The sequence below is a fragment of the Venturia canescens genome, chromosome 1 (genome assembly GCF_019457755.1).
Source record: "Venturia canescens isolate UGA chromosome 1, ASM1945775v1, whole genome shotgun sequence".
Taxonomy (NCBI): Eukaryota; Metazoa; Arthropoda; class Insecta; order Hymenoptera; family Ichneumonidae; genus Venturia; species Venturia canescens.
This window is the reverse complement of record NC_057421.1, coordinates 1,516,645-1,531,727: the sequence shown is the minus strand read 5'-3', so window position 1 is coordinate 1,531,727 and position 15,083 is coordinate 1,516,645. Positions and strand designations below refer to the sequence as shown.

General features: G+C 39.1%; 1 protein-coding gene across 2 annotated transcripts in view; it reads right to left on the bottom strand.

Moving 5' to 3' along the window:
* Nucleotides 1-15,083, bottom strand: part of Nmdar2 (NMDA receptor 2) — a 188,616-nt gene that overhangs the window by 115,516 nt on the left and 58,017 nt on the right. The gene's annotated exons all lie outside the window — the stretch shown is intronic.

Below are 15,083 nucleotides of genomic sequence, written 5' to 3'. Positions count from 1 at the left end.
TCGGAGAAGATTTGAAAAACTTGCACGTAAACAATAGTTCTACATCGTCAAATAAAGTACATAAAAGAAGGTTTCAAAAATATGAGTGCAGAGACTAGAAGTTTTAGCAATATTTCACGTCTATCGTTTACTCGATTCGGGGCGTCTACAACCGACCATCGTGCTCGGCATTCTTCGAATGCTCCCACCAATGCAATGTTGGGAAAAATCGACGATTGAATCGTAATAGGAGACACGTGCAGGAGAAGTACATCGCAGCAGAGTGCGGAATGAAATAGGAGAAGCTGCACGATACAGCGAAAGGGAAGAAGAGCGCTAAAGGAATTGCGGAATGGAAATAAAAGTAGCAGCGAGCAAAGTAAGAAAAGGTAGCGCATAAGCTTGCAGCTTACTTTCACCGGGTTATCAAATTTTTCGATATTCCTTATGCCTCCACATTCCCCAAGCAGCCTGAATAAAATAACCTGACTCGATCGATCTTTTAATTGCTCGTTGAAATCGACGACACTTTATCCAGTCGACACGAATCGTTGTCAATCGTGGAGGTTCAATAAATGTTCGTCGATTTTCAACGATCTTCGATAATTAAAAAATAATGAAATAAATAATAATTTGGAAATAATTGTTTCAAAAATTTTCAGATCGAACTTGTTCAATGAGTTTCATTCACATTATTTTTTTTCAACAAACTTTTTGTCAACTAGCTAACTGTGCCTAATTTCATGATGAACAATTGAACCGCAAACATTGCCATTTTTTGAAATAATTTGAACTTTCGTAAACCAAAAATTAAGTAAATGCAAACATTAGGATGACTTTTATGCAGATCAATTTTTGAGATTAAACAAATTTCGGGTTCAATTCAAAGGCAGAGAGATACTGTAAAGATACTGTGGAAGGGCACTACACCATGCTGTAACATTAAGGAGGGGCCTACTTTAAAAAGTCAAAAAGATCCGAAAAAATCGCCATGGCAAGTGATTTCCGTCTATCCTAAAAACATTCCCGAAAACAATTGATTTTTTTGACTTTCCAAGAACAGAACCGGGTTCCGTTACCCGAGCAACTCTGATCGTAACCAGGCTATTACATATTTCGATCAAGTTTCCCTTTTCCTATCAACGATATTAGTGAAACGTGATTGCAAGCGTCGATAACTTCTGGAGTATATCGAGTGTAGAATATAGACCCTCAGCTCGTCTGATCCCTCCCTTCATATCCAAAAATGTACAGAAACAAGAAAAATCTCGTAAAAAAACTGAGGAGGAAGCAACTCTGATTCAGGGGCGATGAAAAAATCAAAACTCTCGTTGGACGAGGTGTTCTGATATTACAATAAAAGTTTGACAACTCGATGAGCTTTTTATTGCTCTTGAACCTTGTCGTCCATTTTCTTTTCTTCATCGAGCCGGAAATATCAGTCTCGAGTATCGTAAGAAGATCCGAGTGATTCCCATTCCAGGCAATATCCATCGATGGATGCACAATTCTACAATCGAGAGAGAAGAGGATTTGAAAAATCTCGATATTTCAATATTGTATCGAATCGGCAAATATTGAAACGTTTCATTATTCAACCGAATTCGTATAACGGTGAGTAATCGATTGACTTCTGCCGGGGAAATTGGGAGCGAAAGCAAACATGAATCAATGCATACATTAAATCGTGCCACTTTTGATGCTTCCATCGGCTAATTATTCCGGAAGCACAAATAATTTGAGAGACAATTTTGAATTATGGTTAATCGTGGGAACGACAGGATTCCACGTATTCGTTTTGTCAAGTTGTAAATTTGATTGAAATGTTACATTCAGTGGTTTCATATCACTGTTCTGGCAGCACTGCAGCATTCCTTGACGAGGTGAATTATACGATTCAAAGGCTTTGCAAATAATAAACCGAAGCGCAGTGGCAAATGCTGGTCCGAGCTATTCGCGTGGTCTGTGGAGAGCATCATTTTTGTCCTTGATTAAATTCAGTTACCATTGCGACATCATCGGTGATGTTGGGAGGTGGAACAGTCGATGGTCAGCGAGTTCTTCGATGAATACGTTGAGAGACTCCAAACGTTGGGATCGAAAATCCACCGCGAAATCACGAGCAATAAATACTATTTTTCAACGTTCCCAAAACTGCTGATTTTTTTTTACCGTCATTTGATTTTTGAGAAAATATTTATCCTGTGACCGGACTCGTAAATTTTTGTAAAAGCATGTCCGGATTTATGAACATCGTAACTACTGAGTGCATGTTGAAGCATGACCCATTTTGGCCTCGAAAAAAAGCTGAGATAAAAATGACTTTTATCAGACGAAAAATGAATCTTTCCGTACATTTTTCGCTCAGTAGAAATTGATCTGAGAAAAATTCGCCCTGGAATAGTGCCTTGAAAATTTGTTTCACTGAAATTTCATTCACTCCACTGCTCCGCACAAAACCTTTCCGCCAAGTTTAGCATAATCCAGCAATTTCCCAACTCGTGCTCAATGATTCACGTTTTCGTAAAAATTTCGTTGTGTTTCTCAATTCTTAAATTTAAAAAAAATATAGGGGAACATGGGGCAAAGTGGCCACATGGGGCAAAGTGGCCACTCACGTAATTCCGATTTCTGGCGGGGCACAGAATCAGTGAGAATTCTATGTTTTTTGAGAAATTGATAGCTATTTGAGGCAGAGGATGAGAATCATTTTGCGAATTACTGATAAATGTCTATTTTATTTTAATTGACAAAAATCGTACTTATAATGGACTTGATCTTCATCAACACCTGCACACAAGGTGTGCGCCCATTTTAGGCATGTTTCGCAGCGAATTCAATCTTTGGAGGAATGCGAATGAAGTTGATCGCAGAAAATACACGCAACGTCCGCCGCAGACAAGAATTTTTCTTTTTTCATGATCTCTTTTTTCTTACTCACTAGATTTGCGCGATACGACAGACTCGTGATAATGGCGGTTTTCCCACGATTTGCCCCCGATAAGAACGGGCTTTTGCCACTGGTAATGGCAAAATTTATCCAAGTATTCCGACTAATTCTTTTTTCATCCCATCGAAGGAGGGTACCTACTATGCCTCGTTTCTTTTCGGTTTATCGCGGCCTTCAATGTTTACAACGTCTATTTAACCAGAAGTGACAATTATCGATTTTCACCGCATTTGAGAGGGTGGCCACTTTGCCCCAAAAAATTTTCTCGACCAAATGAGGAAAAAGAGGATGAACAAAGAGTTTTAAGACTCAACAATAGTCGAAAGATCATTTATTATCTGATAAAGTGGGCTGGATATTCATTTTCGGCATGAAAAAAAATTTGGCAAAATTTATCGAAGTATTCTGACTAATTTTTTTTTCATCCTGTCGAAGGAGGGTTCGTATACTATGCCTCGTTTCTTTTCGTTTTATCGCATCCTTCAATGTTCCATGCGAGAACAGTCAATTCCAACGTCTATTTAACCAGAAGTGACAATTATGGATTTTCATCGCATTTGAGGGGGTGGCCACTTTGCCCCAAAATTTTTTTTTTTCAAAATTCGAGTAATAATGAGGTGGAATCAGTTTGGGGACATAAAAATAAGTAAATGACCATGTGCTACCCGACAAAACTCGTTAAATTCCTTAAGTGGGCCACTTTGCCCCATACTCCCCTATATATAATATATAAAAACAAAAAAACGTTCATTTAGAAACATTTTTTGTCTATTCATTGTTGTAAATCAGTACAATATTGGGAGAATATTGACTCTGATGAAAACCTTTGATGAAACTGCAAAAAATTAACTTTCGAACAGAAATGTTTTTTTTTTTTTTTTTTCACTGAGTAGATGAAAAATCTTTAAAAAAGTAAACTTATTTCAAGCTTTCACGATTCGAGATTCCGACTAATTCCCTGTTTACATTCGAATCGAGTGTACATACTAATAATTCAGTGACGAAAGGATTTGCACGTGAATTTTCAAACCTCGATGAACACAGTGACGAAGCAACATTTCCAAATATTGAATTCATCATTTCCGGATTGTTCAAGAATTATTTCACAACAAGCTCAATGTTTAGCTCGAAGGGATTTCAGGGAATTAGTTTGTAGTTACGTGGTTGCAGCTTTTGGTCCGCATGTCCCGGATTCCGTACAAAGGTTTGACCTCAGGCATACTACTTTGACACGATAAACCGTCGCGTTTCAAGCTTTCGCGTTATCCTCGTTGTAGATAAAATTTTAGCCCGCCTGCATTATGTTGGAGGTTCGACTCGTGGAGACGGACCGCGGAGGAAGGAAATCGATACACCTCGTTGCTGTAAGCGACAGAGCATATCGATGTTCGACATTCCCCGAGCTTGCAGAATTCCTGTCTGGAGGTTTCGAGTCAACGAGCCAAGAATTTCGCACCCACCGAGAGCTGTAGGTTATCAGATCCTTCAACGAGTTCTTCCCCCCGGTTATAGGGAGGAAGAAAATGCAATAAAAAAGAGTTTGTGTATTTTAGTATTCTATTGGATGAAAAACGACACGCGCGTATGCCAATTAAACGTCCAAAAATTTAAGAAAGTTTTTCATACTTATTTCATCGTTGACGGTGCACGGAGAGAAAAAATAGTGAGAATTACTATGTCGCCATAGTTTTAGGGTTCTACTCCCCCATTTTGGACGTTTTTACCAAAAACATGCATCAAAATTTCCAAGTCAATTCCGAATAAAAACTTTTAAATTGCGTATTTTGCTCTGACAAAAGTTTGAACTGTGCTATTTTTTTATGCGTAGTTCACCGACGAAAAATTGTAAAATTTATGTTGACTCGATAATGAACTGTAAAGTAGAATTAATGATGTCGCCGTTTTGCTATGGTTAGTACTGTTTTTCACGATCAAAATTTACAGTTGAACATAGTCAAATTTGAGGAGCTCGAACACAAGCATCGATGATCCCCCAAACTGTTTAGAAATTTACTATAGCAGAATTTCATTCGCTCTTGTACGGTAATATGTCGGTACGCTTGTGTATACCGATATATTTGTTTTTGTATGACACATTAATTTTCATCGGTTCTCGCTTCACGAAAAATTACTATCTATGTTCGTAAGAATTAATAAATATTACGATACAGAACCCTGCTCATATAGCACACCATAGTAGTTTTTACTGGGATTTTTTCTCTGTGTGATTAAAGGTTGTATAAAATTCAAGAGAGCTTGAGAAACCGTGATGCTTCTTGAGTTCAAAGAAAACAGCTTTGCGACGAGGTCAGAAGATCGTGAATCCCTCGAAGGTATCACCTTCACAGGGGGATTAGCGAAAGAAAACTCGTTTCGACTTTTCAAACATGGTTTGCATCTCATCTCCGAAAGCACTCGATTGAAGGAGAGCTTGCAAGCACGATTCCGATGGAAGGCGTGTCATTGAGAAAGTTAGTGCCTGCAGTTGTCGCACGAGCTTGACATACAGCCTTTCAAAGTTCTCAGTCAAGTAGAAGCTTTTTATGTTTCCTTGAAGAGCTTTCACCATGGACGGCCTGTCAAAGCTTGAGAGCTTGCATCTGACTAAATGCCCTAGAACTTCAGGGAAGCGAGTTAATGAATTTAGCGCGGTGGGCTAATGTCATAACGAGACAACTTCCAGACGATGAAGCTTCCAGACTCACCATCTCCGCCAATCAAATGAACTTAACAGATACCGAAGATAATGTTGTTTCTCACATGCAACTAACTCGTGTCTCCCAGGCTTGTTTTTACACTTTTCACTCGAAATGCACTGAAGAAAATACTGAACGCCATCGTAGTTCACTTAAAGGAGTTTATGTATGAAACGATTTTCTTGAGAAAGTCGCGAAATTTACACAGAGTTTAAATAGGTAGTCGACTGACATGCATATCAAATTTTAAAGGGTTTGTCCTATTAGTTATTTAAATAGAAATCCTTAAATATGAAGAAAAATACACAGAGTTACAGGGACTATGGGTAAAAAATCGTTTATCTTTACATGTAACGAATGAAAGCTTTTTACGAAATTTATGAAAAAGTACGCAATAACAATGAAGTATATAATGAAGGTCTGGGAAAAAACTCGAGACGATTGTCTTACTAGTGATGAAAATATATTGCGTTAAAGGTTAAGGAGGGTGGCTACATTCGTCAAAATGATAAGAAATTTATCAAATTTGGTGATAATGTTCTTCAACATCAAGTGCGAAGACACAATTTTTTTCAAAATTTTCTTCGGCTTAGTTATCGAGTAATTACGCAATAAAGCAGATTTCTTATGCCCGGAATGTATACCTATATATATATGGAAACGCTATGCTTATACAAGTGAACTTTAGTGATCAATTACTCGATAACTGTACAGAAGAAAAATCTTTAAAAATTTGTATTGTCAAATTTGGCACTAAAGAATATGTTCACCAAATTTTATTAAATTCTTATCATTTTGAAGCATGGTTTAGCATGGCAACATTGTATCGTCGCTATCCACCCTCCTTAAACGAAATTGGTAATGAGCACTCGTATAACCTTACATTTGCTTATTTCGGCATTTTGTTTCTTCTTGGCTTAGTCCATTCCTGTGATAGCCTTCTGTCTTTTCATTAACACTTTTTTCTTGATGCATTTCCTTTTGTGTTTTCCCTCTGCGCTCTCTAATGCGATTTTTTACATAAAAAACTATAGTATTTTCGCCAGGGACGAAAGAAATTTGGGGTTCAATTAGCGATGTGTCCCCGATCAATTAATGATTTGTTATTTCATTCGAGAAAAGATAAGTTGAAAAAATGTATTTACAAGTTCGAATTAATAACTCTAACGTCAATTTAAAGTAATGATATCTTTAATTAGGAAGTAAAAATGGATCCAATTTCGACACCCATAAAATACGATCCTTCACTTCGAGAAAATACAAAAAAAAAGATGAAAATCCTATTTTTTTAACCCAAACAACCAGGCAAGAATTGCCAAATTTACAGAATATTCCAACATAGTCGATTAGCATAGCTGAATTCTGGCACAACGTAAGCCCGAGCTGATCGTTCATCAACGAGCTTGTAACGCGACGTAACAACGAGAAATTTGAAAACTCCATGACGGCATTTATGGAGCTTCATACTATAGAAAGCCCAAAGTGTGACAATCCCTAAAGCACTATAGCGCGGAGTGAACTCGCAATCGGGTAATTGGATCAGTGCACCGTATTGAAATCCATCGTATATGCATAACTATGATAACCAAGCAAGGTCCCAGATAGTGGATTAATGCAGTGTAGCCCCATTGCTACAGTCACTTAACGTTTGGCCTGGATCGGTTTGCCAAAATTCTCTATTGATCCTGCCTCGCTGTTAGAGGGAGTCTTTGAAGCCGTGCACGCAGGGAGTGCTTCATGGGATTTCCATACTGTTAATCCTGCTCCATGCAACAACGAGGTTTCGTAAAGGGCCTTCATTTGCACTTATTAACCTCTGTAATGACTTACGAACAACCAGCTTAAAATACTAATAAGCTACTGAGTGCAGAACATTCTGGAAGCGAAGCACCCGGTGCATTGGCTCGTTGGCCAACTTTCTTCCGAGTACAGTCTTCGAAGCTGGATCGATCGAACACCGCACTAGTCTTGTTCCTTCGTGAATGCACATCTGGCCCAGACGTAGGTGCGAACAGCCGTTCAAATCACATACACAATCTGCGTATGCCACATGCAAACAAAAGTTGGTCCTGCCATCTTCTCCCTTTTTGGTGGATGTGTTAACTCTACCGTTGAAAATGAAACTAGGTAGCTGCGACAGAGTGACGTTGTTTCTCTGGAGCTTGTCCATAAAAGATTGTGCTCACACATGGCAAGTTAGCCTCGGGCCAATGGTATCATAGAAACCTTCAAGCCTCACGTGCTTCGTCTCCTCTGCCCTTATTCTTCCATTAAATGTGCTGAAACTTGAGCTTCACTTACCGAGCGAACTATACGTTGATCAAGGTCTTTTGTGACGTCGGTGACTGAACTAATATTGCTGAAAATCGAAACTTCAACTGCAAGTTAACCAAAAACTTCATAAAAAAATTCCAAGTACTGGCTGTACTTACCACCTTGGAAAACTTGTTGAAAATGAAACGAAATTAGTCTCTAGAGAAGTTCTGAAGAAAAACTAGCGGAAAGTGGGGTAATTCTGGACGCAGGATAAATACGGACATCGCAATATCTTTATATTCCAAAACCCTCACTTTAACGCCCTTTAACTCATACGACAGCCCTATCGATTTTAGTGTACTCACATTGTTCGAGGCGTGAAGTGATTTAGTTTCTTCGAAGTAAAACTCATCATAAAATTTCGTACATTTTAATCCAATTTTTGTCTGTACATTGATGAAACTGCGGCACAAACGGTTTCAGCGTTTTTCTATATAAGAATCATTATTTGCTCTTACCCAATATCGATTGATTCTTTTCAAATTTCAGTAACGTTGTAAATACACATGAAAGAAAACGCCAATGTATGGTATTGAGTGCATAAATGTAGCAGTGAGCTATGTGAAAACGAAAAAGTTATTTTTGTTATGAAAAATACGAAAATTCACCATTCGAAGACCGGATTATGTGAATGCAGTGTGAAATGTGGGCTCACAAAGTTGCACAAGCGAAAGTACGAGTCGAAAATATGTTTTCGACACGTGTAACAATTTCTAGTGCAATCAGCCCAAGGGCCATTTCAAATTATCCCCGGAGTTTCGGGGTAAATTCGAATTTTACGAAGTGTTGTTTTTTGCTAAATATCTAGCAATTTTTACCGATGACGAGTGATGTAACGCCATCGATCTGCATTCAATATTCCCATCGGAAGCAAAAAGGATTCTATAAATCGTGCAGTGACCTCTTAACAGTTGACTTGAGTCGAAAGAACTGTTGAGGTTAGTCACAATATGGTGGGATGTGCAGAAATGTATCTGCGAAAAAAAATTCAATCGTACAAAGTGAGAAAAATAAGAGATCAGGAAAAATCGAAAGTTGAGTAGGACCCTGTCCAATTTTTCTTTCTCAATAATTGGTACCCAGGTTTTCATTTTCGTTCCATTTTAAGATTTTTTACTGATACTTTAACCTTCGACATGGATAAATTGCTGGAGTGCCTAGTGGATGTTTTACCTTGTTTATTTCGCCACATCCAACGTATAAAGGCATAAAATCCGTAATTCACTAGCCCCGGGATGGAGCCGCATTTTTCATCAGCGCCAGCTGTGCGCATCCTTATATTTATGCTTGGCTCGATAATTTGCTCTTGGAAATATACTGCGAAATTACCAATTAAACAGCGTAGCAAAGAAACCACTCGTATATACTTGTTGCCACTTCGCACAGCAAAAAGCCAGCGTCGCCTTTTATTTTCATCGACAAAGGAAGGTTTAATTACTTTTGAAGATAAGCTCGTTTCACAGACTGCTTCTCAAAAACCTCTCACGAGATCTATGAACTAAAACACTGAGATTTTCCATCGTTCCGGATAGAAAATTCACACGGTTTATAATCATCGTACTTTGTCGACGGAGATTCCACTATCAGAGCATATTCGTGGATTTTTAAAGCTGCAAATTCATATTTCAAAGTGTGCATGATCTCGAAAAAAATCTAAATCAAAGATAGTTTCAGGAGCAAATGTTGGAGGGAGAAAACGATTCGATATTGCTTTCCAGATTGCTCATTCATTTTCCAATAAATTTTCACCAATCGAGTACTCCGAGCAATAAAAAACTGAATAATTCTGAGAAGAGTTGAGTAGCTAATGTGGATTTTCGAGGTTTTTATCTTCATTACAATTTACGACTCACTTCAGTCTTACATGAATATATGCTTGGGTAAGTGGTCACTGTGGACCCTTGTAAGAAAAGTTATCGGGAATAATAGAGTATAAAAGAGGAGCAGAAGTAGCCCCTCCCCACCGATAAAACGTAAGAAAGTATGGAAAGGCTTTCAGTCGTACGATAAATTCAATAAGACATGAGTTAGACGAAAACTACTGTAATATTTTCACGGTGCAGCCTTCCAGTGACATCGCCATGACGACGGACCGAATGAAGAGCAAAAGGGATAGTTTCAGTTGTATTTGTATGGAACCAGAATGTTACAGTCCTGGAATCTCATGGATATAAATGGGATGAATCGTGCTATCCACTGCTGTCATGGTACAAAAGTAGCGAACCCTCCGTTCTAGCCACCCTCACTCTCATTTATTTCTTTTCCCTTTTTATTCCTACATCTTCATTGGACCTTCACATACATGCAATGCTCCATTCGGAGAAGGATTCTGCCGGGAAATAAATTAGTATTTACAGACCCTATTCGGCAAAGAACAAAATAAAAACCAAGCATAAAACTGTACGACTCTATATCAATGTCGTTTTAAGTAAAAATATCGAAAGTTAAACGAACAGTCCTCGGGAACAGAATCCAAGTGCACAAATCGTTTTTTTTCACGAGATGTGTGGTGCACACGATTCCGCAGTGAATTCGATAGTTTATCACGATAATTGAACAAGAGCATGAAACTAGTTAGGCTTCCAATTTCGATCACACTCTCATTTTTCCTCTCGCTTTCTCTCCACTCAGCCAATCCTCATTTCCGTCTATCCGTACAATCGGGTATCCAGCAGCTCGTTCCTCACACCTTTCAAGAACACGCCGACGAATCGTTTGACACGCCCGCGTACGATACGAGCTTCGTACCCACCGGATCGTCGCTCTCTGAGTGTTGTAGAGGATTTCTTCCAGCACGTTTAAGGGCGAAATTGGTCTCGATTATTATACTGGCTGTTGTGAATTATGCCGGAAGTCTTTTTTATGGAATCGAAAATTTTTATAATACGACTTTATAAAGGCTGCTCTAAACTCATGTGTCTCGTTCTATTTACGATGTTCACTGGTCGGAATATGTAACACCATATTGGAAAAAGTTGAAATGGATGAGATTGGATGAAACAAGGAAACATCATATGCTAATAGCTGTCTATTAGCATAATACACGGTGTTTTACGTACAGGAAGCCCGTCGTACCTCAGAGATTCGCTCACTGTACGATTAAACAAGAAAAGGAGACAAAGAGGAAAAAGAGAATTTTTGGAAGTTCCTCACTTTCGAACAGAATCTAAGAGGCATTCTTCCAACGTAACAGGGGCCTATCTCTGGAACGCTCTTCCAGAAAACGCCTCAAATTTAGAAAAGGCGAAATTAGAAAATTTTCGTAGATTGGTAGAGAGCACATTGATGAAAAGATTAGCTCAGATCAATACATATTACTATACTATTAATTAATTAATTGTATAACAAACAAAATTGTACAACAAATGTGAAATCGACTGTATGCCAAAGGCAAGTCCTAGCACATTAACAAAATTATGTTAATGCCTTGCAGTTGACGTTTTGTCCAATCTTATCTCAAACGGTTGTTACCGACAGAAAAGGAGAAAAAAAATCGATTTTACATCCCGAGACAATCCTCCGGGAAGCCTATCGCATCCGTTTTGTTAAAGGGCATCGAATAAAGCAGTTGATACAAAGACGCTACTTTACAGTGTCAATACAAGGTTTTAATAGGTTTTCTTCGGATGACTTTGTTCTGTGACCAAGAACACTGCCCAGGGTCGTGGCTTTCACGTAGATGTACCGAGTCCGAGACACGTGCATCACCGTCTCCGTCTTACCGGGCTCCGCCCCCGTGTGTCTTTCAACGTGGGGAAATGAATGTGAATGTTTTTTCTCGTACAAGAAGCTCACAGAAGAACCCGGAGAGAGAGGATTTTAGAAAGCACTCACGTGATTCCGGATTGCGGTACATGAAAGAAGTCGCCAATGCTGTCGGCACGTTCGAACCGGGTCTGCGTTAAAATAGAGCAACGACTCTCTCAGGATGGTAGGCAAACATTGGTCTATCGAGGATCCGCATGCGGCGGGACATCCTTAAGGGTCCTACAACCACGAGAATATACACTCGAATAAAGTCCAGTTGAGTATTTTCTGCCTGAGTATTTTCTGCGTTGAAACGGTGCAGTTACTTTGCGGCAACGCCCAGGCTCGGGTCAGGAAGGCATCCTCTTGGGAAAGAAACGTCCCAGCGACGTGTTCATCAACAGTACTTGGAACGACGAATTAACATTTGAGGGAGTCTCGCGGTAAATAAGGCGTAGTGACTCCATCGAGAGTCGAAAAACTCGTTCAATGAATCTCAGATCTGGTTAGTGCAGACAATTAAGGAAGTTGAGGCATTAGAACGAAAATGATGTCATCGCTTTTAAACCGACTGCATCTTATAGAGTGAAGTGTAAAAAATAATCAGTTTAATTTTCAGACAGTTTAGGAGCGTCGTTGCTGAGAAAAATCCATAACAATTTGGGCCAAATAACATGTAATTTTATGGAAGTCAATACACTTTCAGTGATATCTCCGTCAAAAATGATGCTAAAAATATGAAATTTTTTGGGCAACATGAGCAAGGCTTGCCGAATAATATCAATTTTTTCAGATTTATTAGGAGATTTGCTGAGATTATATTAATAATAATCTGTTTCCCGTGCAGTTTTTTGAGGCTACGATCATCACCGTCCGTATTTTCGAATGAGTTTTCACCCGTTTTGCGTCATTTTTCCCCAATTTTTCTTTAAAGTGTATGCAACATTGACAAACTCTAACTGGCCTAACTTTTGAAAGGTATAGATCATAACTTTTGGGTAAAAAATGACTGTACAGCCTCAACTTCCTTAAGAGTCATCGAGCTCACGTGACCAACTCAAAATCGATGGTGGCGCCTCCCATAATAAAGTATAACTTTATTTCTCCGCGAATTTTTATTGAAATCGCGACGAATAAATTTTGTAACGAGCAGTAAAATGGTGTGGATCCGGTTCTGGTCTCTTCGCTTGTGGCAAATGTGTGTGCAATTTGTAATAAAATAATCTTTGTGAGGGGCGTAAAAAGTGTCACGGCGTACGTAAACTGCTCCGTATTTTTATTTATTCATTGCGTTGTTGAGAATAATCTGCTCTCCGGAAACGGAGCACAGCTGGAATCGGCTAATTGAATCACATTTTTCGATATTTTTTATATTCGCGACGAAATAGAAGCCTCTGCGAACCCTGCGAAATATCGTGAGTTATCGCTCCGAAGTCGACCAAAGACTTTCGAAGTGCTCTTGAAGTGTGCCATGGGAAATCCGGCTTTTGGATCGGACCACAATGAATTCAAGTTTTTACAAATCCTCGCTTCTCCGATTTCTACTCGTTTATAATCACCACGGATCTTCTGATCGCCACGGAAACTTCTTTGATCAGAAAAACAGCAACTTTGTGTTCGCTGCTTCGAAACGAATGCATGGAAATCCCAGTTTTTAGGGTGTTTAGCGTTCGTCCCAGCTGATTCATGTCGCGGGACGCAAATACTTTGTTCTACTCAATCTTCCCCGGAGTTGCTCGTACCCTCAATTTATCCGTGCCATGCGTGACACGTACCATAACCGTGACAAGTCAACGTCTGAATACTCAGTTCACAGAATCTTGAGAATTCTTATTTTCAAAATATTTACAGACGAAGACACACTTGAACTGAAAATTTAAAGGCTTGGAGAGGCCTCGACCCGGGAAAGAATTGCCTGCCTCCGCGACTAAACTTCGAGGGAAAAGGAGTGATTTTTTAATAGACAAAGAAAAGCCCGTCTTGCTTAATGTAGATTAATACCTTGGCTCCATATATGAGACCAGAATTTGAAATTATCACTCGCAAATTCCTTTTAAATAAAGTATTTATTAGGAGTTCGAAGCCTTGGAAGTAGACATTACCCTCGAAACCAGGAAGCTTACCGAACGTGGGTCGAAATCTCTTTAAGGACGAACGTTCGGAGCGATAAGCGAAGGTATTACAACGATTGGAAACGATTACCCAGTGTAAGCGTTCCTAATCGCTAATGGCAAGATTATTAAGGCGACTTTCTAGCATATTGCTTGAGATTACTGACAAACCAATTCCGTTAAGAGGCTTAAAAAAAAGCTTTGAGTTTTTAGTGGTTGTTCATTCGCAAAAAAACTTTTCAATTTGCCAAACGGTGGAGCAACGTGCTTCCAGCAAGAGTTTCGTTACAATCACGTCCAAAAGTTAAATCTTTGGTCAAAATTCAAACCCCTGGACATAGTTTGCAGAATACCTTAATAATGTTCATTGTTGCATTCAGACAAAAAACTTTTGATACGAAATTGTAAATCTCCAACTAAATCACCGTGCGCTCAAAATTCTTGCGATTTCTCTAAAACTTTTTCTTCAAATTCTCCCCTGTTATTACAAAACAGTGTTCCGAGCAGGTCCTCAAAATTAAAGAAAATTCCACAAGGAAACACTCCGGCTAGAGCAGTAACTAAGTGGCCACAACTTTCAACGCTCACAGCTCCATGAAGACGCACAATTCCAAAAAAAAAAAATCTTTCGAAACAAGTTTTCCATCTCAATAAGCCGATCAATGAGACATGCAATAAAAGAAATCTTGTTTTCCAAACGTTTTTTCTCCTCCACAAATTTTCCAAGAACAAGAGTTGTCCCGCGACTTTTCAGTGAGTTTTCACCTGTCCATGCGTGAACACACGTATCGTCATAATGTGCAGAGTTACATAAGGTTCGCACTACGATTACACAAAGGCTAACAAAACAGGGAAGCAAACAGAATACCGGCATCGACACATGAAACTCGACAATCACAGAATCGATTATCTAGAATCTCCCAATGCTCGCACGGATATGGCAAAAGAACAATCGGATATTATTGCTGTGGAGTACGATCGTTACCAACGGGGCGTACCTTTTTTTTTTAATACATGCCTATACGCTTGATTGTTTTCATACCGACGGGGATAGTCCTTTTTATGCTATTACAACGACTCTTGCTCGCGTTGTCAGGGTTCACAGAGCTTGCATCAGTGAATATTCAGGAGGTGACACCGTGAATATTTGGCTGCTCGGAACCTCGAGGTCGCCTATGCCGTGACATTTTTTCAATTTTATTTTCTACTCTTTATTCATAAAATATAATAACGGGAGTTCGAAGTTCCGAGGTATTCGGATAATAGTTTGGAAAAAACGACGGA